This window comes from Oryzias latipes, chromosome 10, assembly GCF_053564925.1.
Source record: "Oryzias latipes strain Hd-rR chromosome 10, Olatipes_Hd-rR_3.1".
NCBI lineage: Eukaryota > Metazoa > Chordata > Actinopteri > Beloniformes > Adrianichthyidae > Oryzias > Oryzias latipes.
Window position 1 is genome coordinate 25,199,949 of NC_136246.1, and position 12,214 is coordinate 25,212,162.

At 41.6% G+C, this 12,214-nt stretch overlaps 1 long non-coding RNA gene across 1 annotated transcript in view; it reads left to right on the top strand.

Annotated features, from left to right (window-relative positions):
* Positions 1-12,214, top strand: part of LOC144994759 (uncharacterized) — a 67,459-nt gene that overhangs the window by 26,431 nt on the left and 28,814 nt on the right. The gene's annotated exons all lie outside the window — the stretch shown is intronic.

The following is a 12,214-nucleotide window of genomic DNA, read 5'->3' on the forward strand; positions in this document are numbered from 1 at the left end:
ACTTTATTCTTTAATAAACATCTTTAATGCAATGTCCTTGTAAAGGAGGTTGGTGGCTCTTCATGTTGCTCAGCCAAGCTCTGTTGAAGATCAGATTGATCATATTATTTCCAACTGATGTAAAGTCATTACTTAAGTTGACAGCTTGTTTGATAGTAAAATCATTTTTGTAAAACCTCCACATAATTATAGAAATGCATCTGTGCCAGCAGACATTGTCTTTATCATCCTGCAACGTAAATCACATTAAGCTATAACAGCTATGTTCTTACAGCCTTTTTTATTGTAATTTGCTGCAGGTGCACTTTTAGTACATTGGACTGCATCTAAAATAGTAAAATAGCTTTAGGATTACATTTTATTCCTGTATATTGAATGTACAATTCTCTGCATGACACTGATTTAAGAAATTCTTGCAGCATGACCTGCTTCAAAGAAAAACCCCACCAAAACCCTGATAGCAGACTGGTCTCATCAAATGTTTAATTGAGAATTGGTCTCTATCTAGAGCAGGTTTTTGAATGCTCTTTATTGTAGCTTTTTACATATTTTTTAGAGCAACATTATTTTGACTTCTCCATTCGACTTTTAAGGAAAAATATACTCTCATATATATTTAAATGCTGATTTGTTAATATTGCCTATATTAAAATCTATTTGTTGGGACGAAGCCAAAATTGTGATAAAATAACAATTTTGACACACCTTGTTTGTGTCACTGTGGTACTAAAACATCTGCCGGAATAGATAACATGAACCACAATCACAAACTATTTTGCAGTTGTCCCACATGCAGAACAGGGATACCAGCATGTACTATTTATGAGCAGAAAGAGTACAAACTTACTGCGCAAAAATGCTAGAGTAGAGATCTTAGAATGAAGCTGCAGCAACAAAAACCAGAGGGGGTCTTCTGTAAAGTTTCTTTTTCCTTCATGCAACCAACAGGGAGTTCTTGGCGAGAATTGAATGAAGGATTATATATTTATGTATATATATATATATATATATATATATATAAATATATAATTTTTTTCCCCCAAACAGGTCTTCCTGTAAAATCCAAAATGAACGTTCAACTGAAAATTTCCTTTTAAAGTCAAATTTTTATATATGACCACATACTTTAAATGCAAAATAAGTGCGGTTTAATTTTATAAATATTTTTTTATGTTAATATACAAACAGCCTTAAAAAAACAGGCTTTATAATCAAAGAAATGTTACGGAAGTAACTAAGGTTATTTTGAATAAATGTTTGTTTTGGGATCTTTTTCCTATCATTATTTTTATTATTTATTCTGGGGTCTTTATTTCCATTTTACTTTAAATGACCTTTGTTAAGAATTGTAATTTTTTTTTTCAACTTCTGAGGTAAATACATTGCTATGAAATTAATGAATCAGGTTTCAAATGTATAAAAGATGTATAATCTATCTCCCTCTCTAGATGGATAGATATTTCTTATTTCGATTAGAGTTTCTTTTTTTTTTTTTTTTTTTTTTTTTTTTTTACCTTGTCCTGTCCAACAGCTGGGCAGACAGATGAGAGCTGAGGGCCTCTTGTGTTGGACATATTTTACCTTAACAAGAGGGGTTATTAATCTTCAGACAAACCAAAGGTATGTCTGAATAAACCCCTTTTGTAATTGAGGCCAAACTTTATTAATTTCGATTATGTCTGAAAATCTTTGGTGTTGGACCGGACGGAAAAGGAAAGAGGGGAAGAAGAGAGAGGGACGTTAGAGAGAGGGGGGGTAGGGGGTGATAATAGGAGGGGAAGGGGGATAAGACCATGAAGCAGCATAAAGCAACAAGTTTACTGGTTGTTAATCATTATGGTAAGGTTCAAATGTAGTAAAAAAAAAAAATAATAAAGGGGCGGAGCCTGTCCACACACACACTGAAATGTATTAAACACACCTGCTAGCTGCAAAAATGTCCACCTGTCGACATGTACACAAAACAGATAGTGTTCACACGCATACTTATGCCTTAAAACCAACTAGTGTGAAATATTTCAGTCATTCAGTCATGCAAACTGTTAGTGCAAAGGTGAGCTAACACCAGTGCTCAGGTGAGTGTTTATGTTCTTCTAAAATGGGTGGTGGAATGTGAAAAGAAGGAGGGAGAGTGCCCAGCCATCCCCACCCCAAGACCCCCACCGCAGCAGCAGCGGCAGCCGGAATCCCCCCCAACGCCACACGGGAACCGGCAGGGAACAACCGCCGCCCGGGCGACCAAGCCCGCCACCCAGGCCAGGGCCAGCAGGGCCGCCGCAAGGCCCCCAGAGCCAGAGGCCAGGGAGGCACGGAGGGAAAGAGAGCGCCGCCCCAGCCCAACCAGGAGAGCAGCCCCCCCGCCGCGCCGGGAGAACCCAACGCAGGGCCCCACCGGAGAAGGACGCCCACAGCCCGAAACGAGCACCCCACCACCACCCAGGAGTTCCGGGCATCCCCCCGCCCCAACCCCAGATACGAGCCAGGACCCCCCAAGGGAGACCCGCTCCGCACTCCAGGCAGCCATCAGCCCGGCCCACGGTTGGTCCAGGGAGGAGCGAGGCAGGGGCCCGCCGCCCCCACCCAGGAGGGGGGAACCCCGGGGAAAAAAGAGGGCCCACAAGGGGTGTTGTAAATATGGCCTGACCAGGCTCGGCCACAGTTGGAAATTTGGCGGGGCCCAGCACTCAGGAGCGAGGACCAGAACCCACCCCCCAGGGACCAGACACCCCCGGCTCAGATGTAATGTGAACCCCCCCACCGTGCGGAGAGAGCACCGCCGGGCCCAGTAAGCCGGCACCCCGGGGACACGGCCGCCGTTGCAAAGGGGCCCGTACCCCCCACCAGGGAAGAGGCAGGGGACAGATGGACCCAGGTCCCACCTTCCTTGCAAAATGTGTGTGCGTGTGTGTGTGTTTGAGAGGGTGTGTGTGTGCATGTGTGTGTGTTTATGTTGGGATGTATATATTGAGGGGGGAGGGGTGTGTGTACTAAGGGGGGTGCAGTTAAAATTGGCGGGTAGGGCACTAAGTGGACATCTCCTGATTACTCACAGTGACGTCCCCTCACCCTCCCCACCAAGGGGCCCTAAATGTCTAAGGTGCGGTTAAAATTGGCGGGTAGGGTGCTAGGAGGACATCCGCTGCTTGCTGGCAGTGATGTCCAAGCACCCCCCCTACCAAGGGCCCTACATGTCTAAGGTGCAAATAAAACCGAAAGAGGGGGGGCCCACTCCATACGGCAACCATAGGAGGTGGGCCACTGCCTAGTAAACCCCCCCCCAAGGCTCATCGCAGGCTAAGCCCCCCACCCCCTCACCCTATTATGAGGTTATATGAGGAAGGGGGTAAGTTGGGGACAGCTGATAGACTGTCCCCCGGTGGTCAAACAGCTGTCCCCCCCCCCCCCCCCCCCCAGCAAGGGGGCCAGGCCCACCCAGCCCAGGGGCCCCACCCCCGGAGGCGCCGACATCCCAGGCCCAGCACCACCCCCCCACACAGAGAGAAAGGAGCCAGAAAGCGCCCCCCCCCCCCCCCCCGAGCAAGCCCAGGCCCCCACCCCCAAACGCCGGCCCTAAAAGAGCTCTGGTCAGGCCTCGACGGGACCGATGCAGCCAACCGGCCGGGGAAACCGCCGATGGCCTCAGCGGAGACCCCGACCCGTCAACCCCCCCTGCCCCGTACCAATAGTGCCCCCCCCCCCCCCCCTCCCCCAGAATGCCCCCCCACAGGACAAGGCCGACAAGACCCCCCACCCCACCCCACCCCAGACCCCGCAGCCGAAGCGGATGACACCCAGAGCGACCGGGGGCCCCAAGAGGGTTGTCCCGTACCGCCCCAGAGCCAGGGAAGGGCTGATCCCAGCCCCAGGTGCAGATGGGAAGCCCATCCAGCGCCGCTGGGCCCCCCCCCGAGCAGCGCCCCCCGCCAACCCCCCCAGCACAGGCAAAGGGACCACCCCCCCAAGCCAAGCCAGACCACCACCCCACCCCCCCACCACGCACCCCCACACCCAAGCCCAGAGGACCACGCAGCGCCCCAGCCCGCCCCACCCAGGCGCCGGACCCGACCCCCCGACCAACGGAGCCCCCACCACCCCCCGCCAGGCACCGGAGGCCCCGACCCCCACCCCAGCCCACGGCAGAAGGGCAAGGAGCAGCGACGACCAGGCCCCCCCCACCCCCTAAGTCATGGAGTTAGCTATGGGAGACCAGAGAGACCGAATTCTTTCAAAGTTACTTGAACTTTGGGCTGACATTTTTTCCAAGCTGATATGATCAAGCAGCAGATTTCTGTGTTGACTTATATTTATATTTTTTTTTGCTTTTCCAATTTATTAAAATAGTTTTTTTAGCAATGCAAAGAGTTATGAAAATGATAGAGCCTAATCCTCCTTCTACATCGATGGCACTCATGTCACCAAGCACACAAAGTGACGGTTAATAGTTTCTTGCATTTACTATCGAGTAAGTTTTTGAAACTTACTCAAAGAGATTGTTCTATTCCATTCACAGCAGAAGGAAAACTGCAGGTGTCACAAAATTTCAGTTTGGAATTTGGTGGCCTTAAAAATAGCATTATTTGCCCTCTTGAATAAGTTTTGGACAAGTACATCTATTGAACATTTTTCAACCAAAAATAATGGGAAAAGAAAATTTAGGTTTACCCTGGGTACCTGTAGTATGAAATGAGTTCAATAACTGTCTTGTAACAAACTTGCATAACACAAAGGATTTAAATAAATGCCACCCTTTGAATACACCTCAGGAATTTGGACTAAAAATTGGGAAATTGTGTGTAAAAAGCAGGGAAATCAATGAATGCTTTTTAAGTTTGGCACCTTTAAAGAAAAAATACTAAGTAATTCTAAAGCAGTTCATAAACGAGGATGAGATTAGACAAATAACTTCTATTCTGCATGGAGCCTTTTTATGTCCTGGGGAAAATAAAAAGTTGACCATCAACCGGACTATGAAATGGCCTCAGAGATGAAAATCCATCCAGGATCACATTTAGATCCAAATCATCTGTCAATCTGCAATGTCAGCCTTTTGTTCTGTGGGAGGAAAACAAGATGCGCAATGAAAGCCCTTAAAAGAACAGAGAGAAAACTAAATTCTCCAAACAAAAGCCCCAACCAGTAATTTAACAGGAGAGCTTTTGCCATGAGTAGTACAACTACAAAACCTACAGCTGAAAACTCTGCATGCAGTCTAGTTTTTTAACGCTATGTATGTAATTTCTTAAGGAGTTTTATGAAAAGGACAAATATTCCATTTTTCTTTAAAAAGATATGTTTTACTTTTTTGATTTAACAAGACACACTCACCTCTGCCAATGAAAAGACTCACACCTGGGCTGGTGATAATGAACTGAGAGCACATGAAAACAAAGAAACAGGGAGTGTGATTAAAAAAAAATATGGATTCCTTGAGGAAGAAAAAAGAAAAAAAAGACTAATGAATGTAACCTGTTTTGCTATCAAAATGACAATATTTGTAGATTCCAACAGTGATTGTTGATGCAAGCCTGTCCATTCAATTCTTTCTTTGTTTTTTGTTTTTCATGCTCAGATTAAGTGGTAGCACTAAAACTGGTTAATGACATTTCTTGGTCTCAGAAGGAAACTTTCAACAAAAGGCACAGGTTGAGAATGGTTGCATATGATGACACAAGCTCAACATAAAGGGGTGAGAAAGATCCCAGATTTGAAGAAAAGGTTGAGTCCTCATGGGGCTCGAACTTGAAGAGTGCAAATGAGCTGAAAACAACTTTTTCTGTCAGCGCAGCTACCAATGGAGATTGGCAGCTTTCCTCTTTCCCAAGCCATTGTAAATTTCCGTTTTTATAAATAGTCTATTTTTTAATACCTAATAACAAAAAAGCTTTTTTTTACTGCTTTTTTTATTATCATTGAATATGCATGGGCTGCAAAAGTGAAACAATACCTGATAAATGATGTGTGACAAAAGATGGCAATTAAATGTTTTTTTGTTTTTTTTTTACACGTTTCACTTTTTTGTTAGGAGTGATCTTACTTTGAAAACAACTTATAGGTGCCAAAGCAGAAATATTTGACTTCTTTTTGTTGTTATTCTTGGCTCCCTTACGATTATTGCTGCCCTACTAAAATAATTTGCTTGATGTTTAATTAGCCAGAGTTGAGTTATTTGTTCTGTTTCAATACAAATAAAGCAGATGAAGCATGTCAATTCAAGCTGTGCATCCCATTTGTTCGTCAATGTTTCCCTGTTGTGTGGAGAAAGCTTTCTTGGCATTTAAAGAACATTAAGACTGTGATTTTAGGTATCTTTGAGTTTCTTCAAACCAATTTGACATTTTGGTTTGTGAGAACACTTTCTTCAGAGAGTTGTAAAGGTACATTGTCTTGTTTAGCATATTAGCCTCTATTTTTTTAATTTATTTGTTTATTGTTGTTACATCAGTTTCCCATGTCTAAATAAAAGAAAGCCAACAAATGTTTGCATCTGTCCTGCTCAGTCAATCAGCAATTTATTTTATTCAAATGATTCCACTACCTTTTTTCTTGTTAACATATCTCTTGTATGGATAAAAGACTTTAAGGTGGGTTTTTGTCCTCTATATGTAATTGAACCTTTGAGGTTGTGAATGTTAAAACCTCACCTGGATTTTTTTTTTTTTTAAATGTTCCAGAGTGGCAATAGTTTATCAGAAATTTGCCTAGTTGTGGACAGAACCGTTGGTGTTGAGAAATCCCACCCCCTTTCCCCTCCCCGTTACTGAGAGAGGTCTCGGTTTTCTATGTCACAACTAAGAACCTTTTTTAGCATTTTTTATTTCTCTGCTCCTGATTATCAACAAATTGAATAAAGAAATACTTAGAAATGCAATTTTAAGCTTAATTTTCCTGATACATGTCTTCCATCATGAGAAAAAGGCCACAAGAACATGTTAAAAACACCTAAAGCACGATTTTCATCAGAGTGGGGCTTTAAGAGCTAACATGTCCTCTTGTGACAGCTTAAAATAGCTGTTTCAGATGACTGAAAGTGTGATTGTGGTGCTGACTTGGATGCATAATGTCGAATTTGATTTTACCGTCTACCCTTGTGAAGAAACATTGACTTTATGGTGTCATCTAAGTTGCAATTGTCTGTCTGCAGCTGTCGAACAGCTCTTTGATGGTTTGTTTGTTCTACTCCAATGGGGCATCTTTCCTTCAAGACCAAGTGCACCATGTCATGAAGGATTAACATTTTCTGCACACCTGTCATACATGATGATCTGACTCATGCATTAAGCGCAGTTTAGGCCCCAAAAATCGTCTTATACATACAAAAAGCCCAATCAGAAGCTATTAAAGACACAAACCCACACTAACATGAACAGTTTCACACACTACTAAAAACATTCACCTCTACAAACACTCTCACACACTACCACTAATGGTATCACATGGCATTACAAAAGCTCTGACACATTAGTACACTTTACAAACTAGTAAAACTGCTCTCACATAGCCTACTCATCAAATTAAGCTTAACATTTTTTACCAGTCTTGTTCCAAACTGCAATTCACTACAATAAAATATAATCCTAAATCTTTGAATGTCACTTTAATGTGTTGCATGACACATGGTAATCTTAAACTACTTCCTGAATAACACCTGCAGACCCCCCCCAAAAAAAACAAAGTAAAATGACAAATATGCCACAAAATCTAATTTACTTGTATAGTTTTCATTTTAGCTGTTTATTAATTTAATTATAAAAGTCTGTTTTGTTAATTTGAATACTAATCCAAAATCGTGGCCTTTTTTTCTTAGTTTTTAAGTTATGTTACACCCAAAAAGGTATTTGCTATCACCATTTAGAACAATGCTATATCCAACTTGTAATAAGAAATAAAAAAACATTTTTTAAGCAACTAATGTTGATGTATGTTGAGAATTTTTTTTTTTTACTTCTAGCATCAAGCAAACATTGGAGCTGAGTTTAGTGCTTTCTTCCTTTTGAGCTACAAAAGACTGAAAAGTAGCTTTTATTTATTTTTATTTTTATTAGGAAACACGATTTTAAAGTAAATGAAGACACAAAATGCATCTGTTCAGTGTTTTATTCAGCCAAGTTTGACTATAAACAGAATAACTCATTACAGTCACACAAATTTCCGTTTCTTTCATGACACGTGTTAATCTTAAATTACATTCTGAATAGCAGTTCATAAAATTCTTTTATTTGTTTCAGTTGTTTTGTTTTTTGTCCTATAGATACTCTAGCACGGGGGATGCAAAGTACAGCATTGTAATTTTTCAATGTGCCTTAATTTGCTTTTTTCTTTCTTTTTAAAGCCACAGAAACAGATGTTCACCCAGCTAGATGAGTATTTACTTTACTTTTTTATGCATGACCTTTTTTTGTGTTTCCAAGAATTAAGGAAGGAAAAAATTGAGAATGAAATAGTCCTGATTTATTATTTTCCTCCAACTTTCTCAAGGACATTTTCTTGAGCATAAATACACCGCATAAACCCTCCCATTTCCCTTATTCAGCCCATAGCTGAACCTCATTGGTCCACACTCCCCAACGACAGGCTGAGCGACAGAACTGAGGGCCAATCAGATATCTTTATGATGCGTTCATGAACTCCGGAATTTATAACGCGACTCAACAGCCACCCAGTTAAACTCAGTCCGCTTCAATATGTTTAAAAGTAAAAATACAAGTAATTGTGTGCATTTGATGTAATTTCAACACTTTTAAAGTACAATAAGTCTGTGGATTCTTTTTAATAACATTGTTATGCTCTTGCTAATAAATGATGAGTATTTCTTAGCATGAATGTGGCTTCTGGTGCTGCATGGTGGTTTTGCTGATGGTCTACTCTGGTTGATACATGGTGAGTTTCATCTTCATGCAGGCGTTGAGACTTCCATCCGTTAAACCAGGGGTGTCAAACTCATTTTGGTTCGGGGACCACATTCAACCCGCCTGGTACCAACGTTTCCCTTTTGGCTTTTCCCATCAGGGGTCGCCACAGCGAACGAGTCGCACGGTAAACTTGGCAATGTTTTACGCCGGATGCCCTTCCTGACGCAACCTTCTCAAAGCAACCGGGCTTGGGACTGGCACAGAAGTAGAGAAGGGAACAGGGAGCAGCCCGGAGTCGAACCCTGGTTTTCACAGATGGAAGGCGCCGCAAACCAGCACGAGCTAAACCGGCTCCCTCAACCCGCCTGGTACCAACATGGTAGCCTAATCATTTCTTATTACACGTTCATTCACAGAGGCCAATGGATCTTAAATAAAATTAATTTCGCTTTAAAAAATATTGGTTTATTCAATTTTGTACAGACTGAATATTTTAAATCTGATACTGAAGCAATCCTGAAAACAAATTCAAGAGGGGCTACAAAATAAAAAGAAACATCTTCCTAAAATGTAAACGTCCAAACGATGACAAAATTATTGTGAACGTAAGAGTTTGGAGTTAACCTCCTTTCTCTCCTGAAACTTCACCAGACCGTTAATATCAGGATTCAAATCCTGTGCACAAACATTTACTGTCATTCAAGTGTGCAAAACACAATGAAATGTCCATTATTATTATCATTCATTATTATAAGAATCTTTTCCTGATTTCTGCCTGAATTTTGTGGCAACACCTGCCTTCTTCCTGACCTTTGTGGAGCGCCATCAGTGACCAAAGTTACTTCATGTGACCAGTTCACTTCAACATCGTCCAGCACGGTAACTAGAGAGCTGACTATGTCATCAGTTGTTGTTGTGTCCATCAACTCCAGAAACTCCACTGTGACGTCTCTTCAACACCTTTAATAAATATGCACAGCTGTACATATCTGTGATGTTGGGGCTTTCATCAATAGTGACTGAAAATAAAATAAATGACTGGATTCCTTCATATGGCTGCCCATGTTTCCTCAGAGATGTTGGATCTGGAGTCGTAATTCTTGACAGACTCATGTTTAAGGTCGACTGCTTTTTGGGAACAAGACTTCTGCAGCCTTCAGCATTTTTTTAATAAGTTCACCATCAGAAAATGGTTTGGATGTTTGCTCCAACTTGTCTGCAATAAGGTAGCTAGGTGTCACTGTTCCATCACTGACATCACGGCTGCAGTAAATTCAGATGGTTATTTATCGGTCCAGCTAATAGTTGCTAAATCTTTTTTTTTCTTGACTGCAAATGGTGAAACTTTTCTTTGTGGAGAGTCTCATAGTGGTGCTGAATGTTATATTCTTGGAGAACCTGTTGATGACATACCAAGCATGCAGGTTTGTATTCAGCTCCGTGAACAAATAAAACTCTTTCAATTTTCCTGGAAAGCTCAGGACTTCACTTCAACCTTTTTTTTCTTTTTGACAACATTTTGGTCATTAGGGTGTCACTACTGATCATCCTTCAGTAGTGAGGCTCACAGGGAACCAAACTACTGCCTACCCAGACACAGAGCTGTTAGGTTTCGTTTTTGGCACATGCAGAGTTGTGTTGTTTCAACTGTTAAGCTTTTCCTTTGCTCCCCCTAGTGGCGGAATTGCGCATTTCGGTTATTTCTTTAAAAAATCATAACTCACTACAGGAATGGACTAGAAACTTGGTTTCTTTTTTAAACATCCTTATGATTTTTACTCTTCTTGTGTGGGTCGGACTAAACCACCTGGCGGGCCGTATGTTTGACACCCCTGCGTTAAACATTATCGTAGGTTGGTCTGAATGTTCTTTAGATGTGAGAAAGATTGCTCACATGCATACGTGGAGCCAAACACACACTCACGCTGCAGTGAGTGACGGGTTGTGTGTTATAAGTTGTGACAATGTGCCCACTACCCCCACTTTCTTCCTCACACATCCCGTCCCCGCAATTGCGCGCTCTTTCTCAGAGACGGGAGCGCGCAGTTGCAGGCACGGCAATTCACAGGTTTCCGGCTGGTTCAAACTCTGTGAAATAATAGATAATAGTACACTGATAGTGCTGGCGCAGATTTTTTTCTCCAAGCACCGCTACCACTGCGCGCCCCTCTGGGCATTGAATTGCGCACGAAAAAGACTGGTCTAATGAAAATTTTTTTTTTATAATTAAAGATTTGTCTGCGAGCCAGATGTGACCATCAAAAGAGCCATATATGGCTCGCGAGCCATAGGTTCCCGATCCCTTTTCTAGGGTATGGTTCTCACATCCTGCCAGCCGTCCTCGACAGAAATACTTTATATTCCTTCAACATGACTGCAGTACACCTACAAACTGGATTTCTCTGTGATTTGGCTTCCTGAGAAACTAAACTACTTTCATGTTTCGACTAATGTCTAATAAGTTGCTGGTGTGTAAAGTGTTTAAAAAGCAACACATGAAGGGGAGCAAAGCATTCATCTCAGCTGTCATCTCCTGTGAAAAATGTAAAACTTGCTGAAGTAATGTTTGGTGAAACCTAAAAAAAAGGTGACAGCAGATAAAACCTAGCTACTTGTGCTGCACAGCTGTCTAGTCACATCACTCCAACTTAAGTTGTAAAAAATTAAGAGACCAAATGTTCACTGTTTATATGTACCGTATTTTCCGGACTATAAGTCGCACTGTTTTTCATAGTTTGGCAAGGGGTGCGACTTATACTCCGCAGCGACTTATATTAGAAATAAATTGAAATAAATACATTGTTAACCCTCCTGTTATGTTCATTTGTGAGGAACAGAGATGATGTTCCTGGGTCAATTTGATGTATGAGGTATGTTAAGTGTTAAGAGTATGTTAAGTGACTCAGAGAATCAGCAAACTTTTTTTTACAGTAAGATCTTGAAGGCTAACAACATAATATTCTATTTTCCAATGATTTCATAGATTCAGAAATGCAATAAAAGTGAAAACTGTTTCTACAAATACAGGATGAATACAGAGTATTAGTTAGCCAATGATGCTTCATGAAAGGAATAAATAAATAAGTTTGAGAAAAAATTACTGTGAAATTATTAGATAAACAGTCTGCTATGATTGTGTCATATAAGGTTGTGAAAGTTAAAATGCGACTTATAGTCCAGTGCGACTTATCTGTGTTTTTTTCTACTTTATAATGCATTTTTGGGCTGGTGCGACTTATACTCCGGTGCGACTTATAGTCCGGAAAATACGGTATATATTTTTAAGAGTGTACTTATCTTCATAGTTCAAGTCTAATGTGAGATTTAATTTAAGACTCTTGGCTTTCTATCTCAATATACTATAA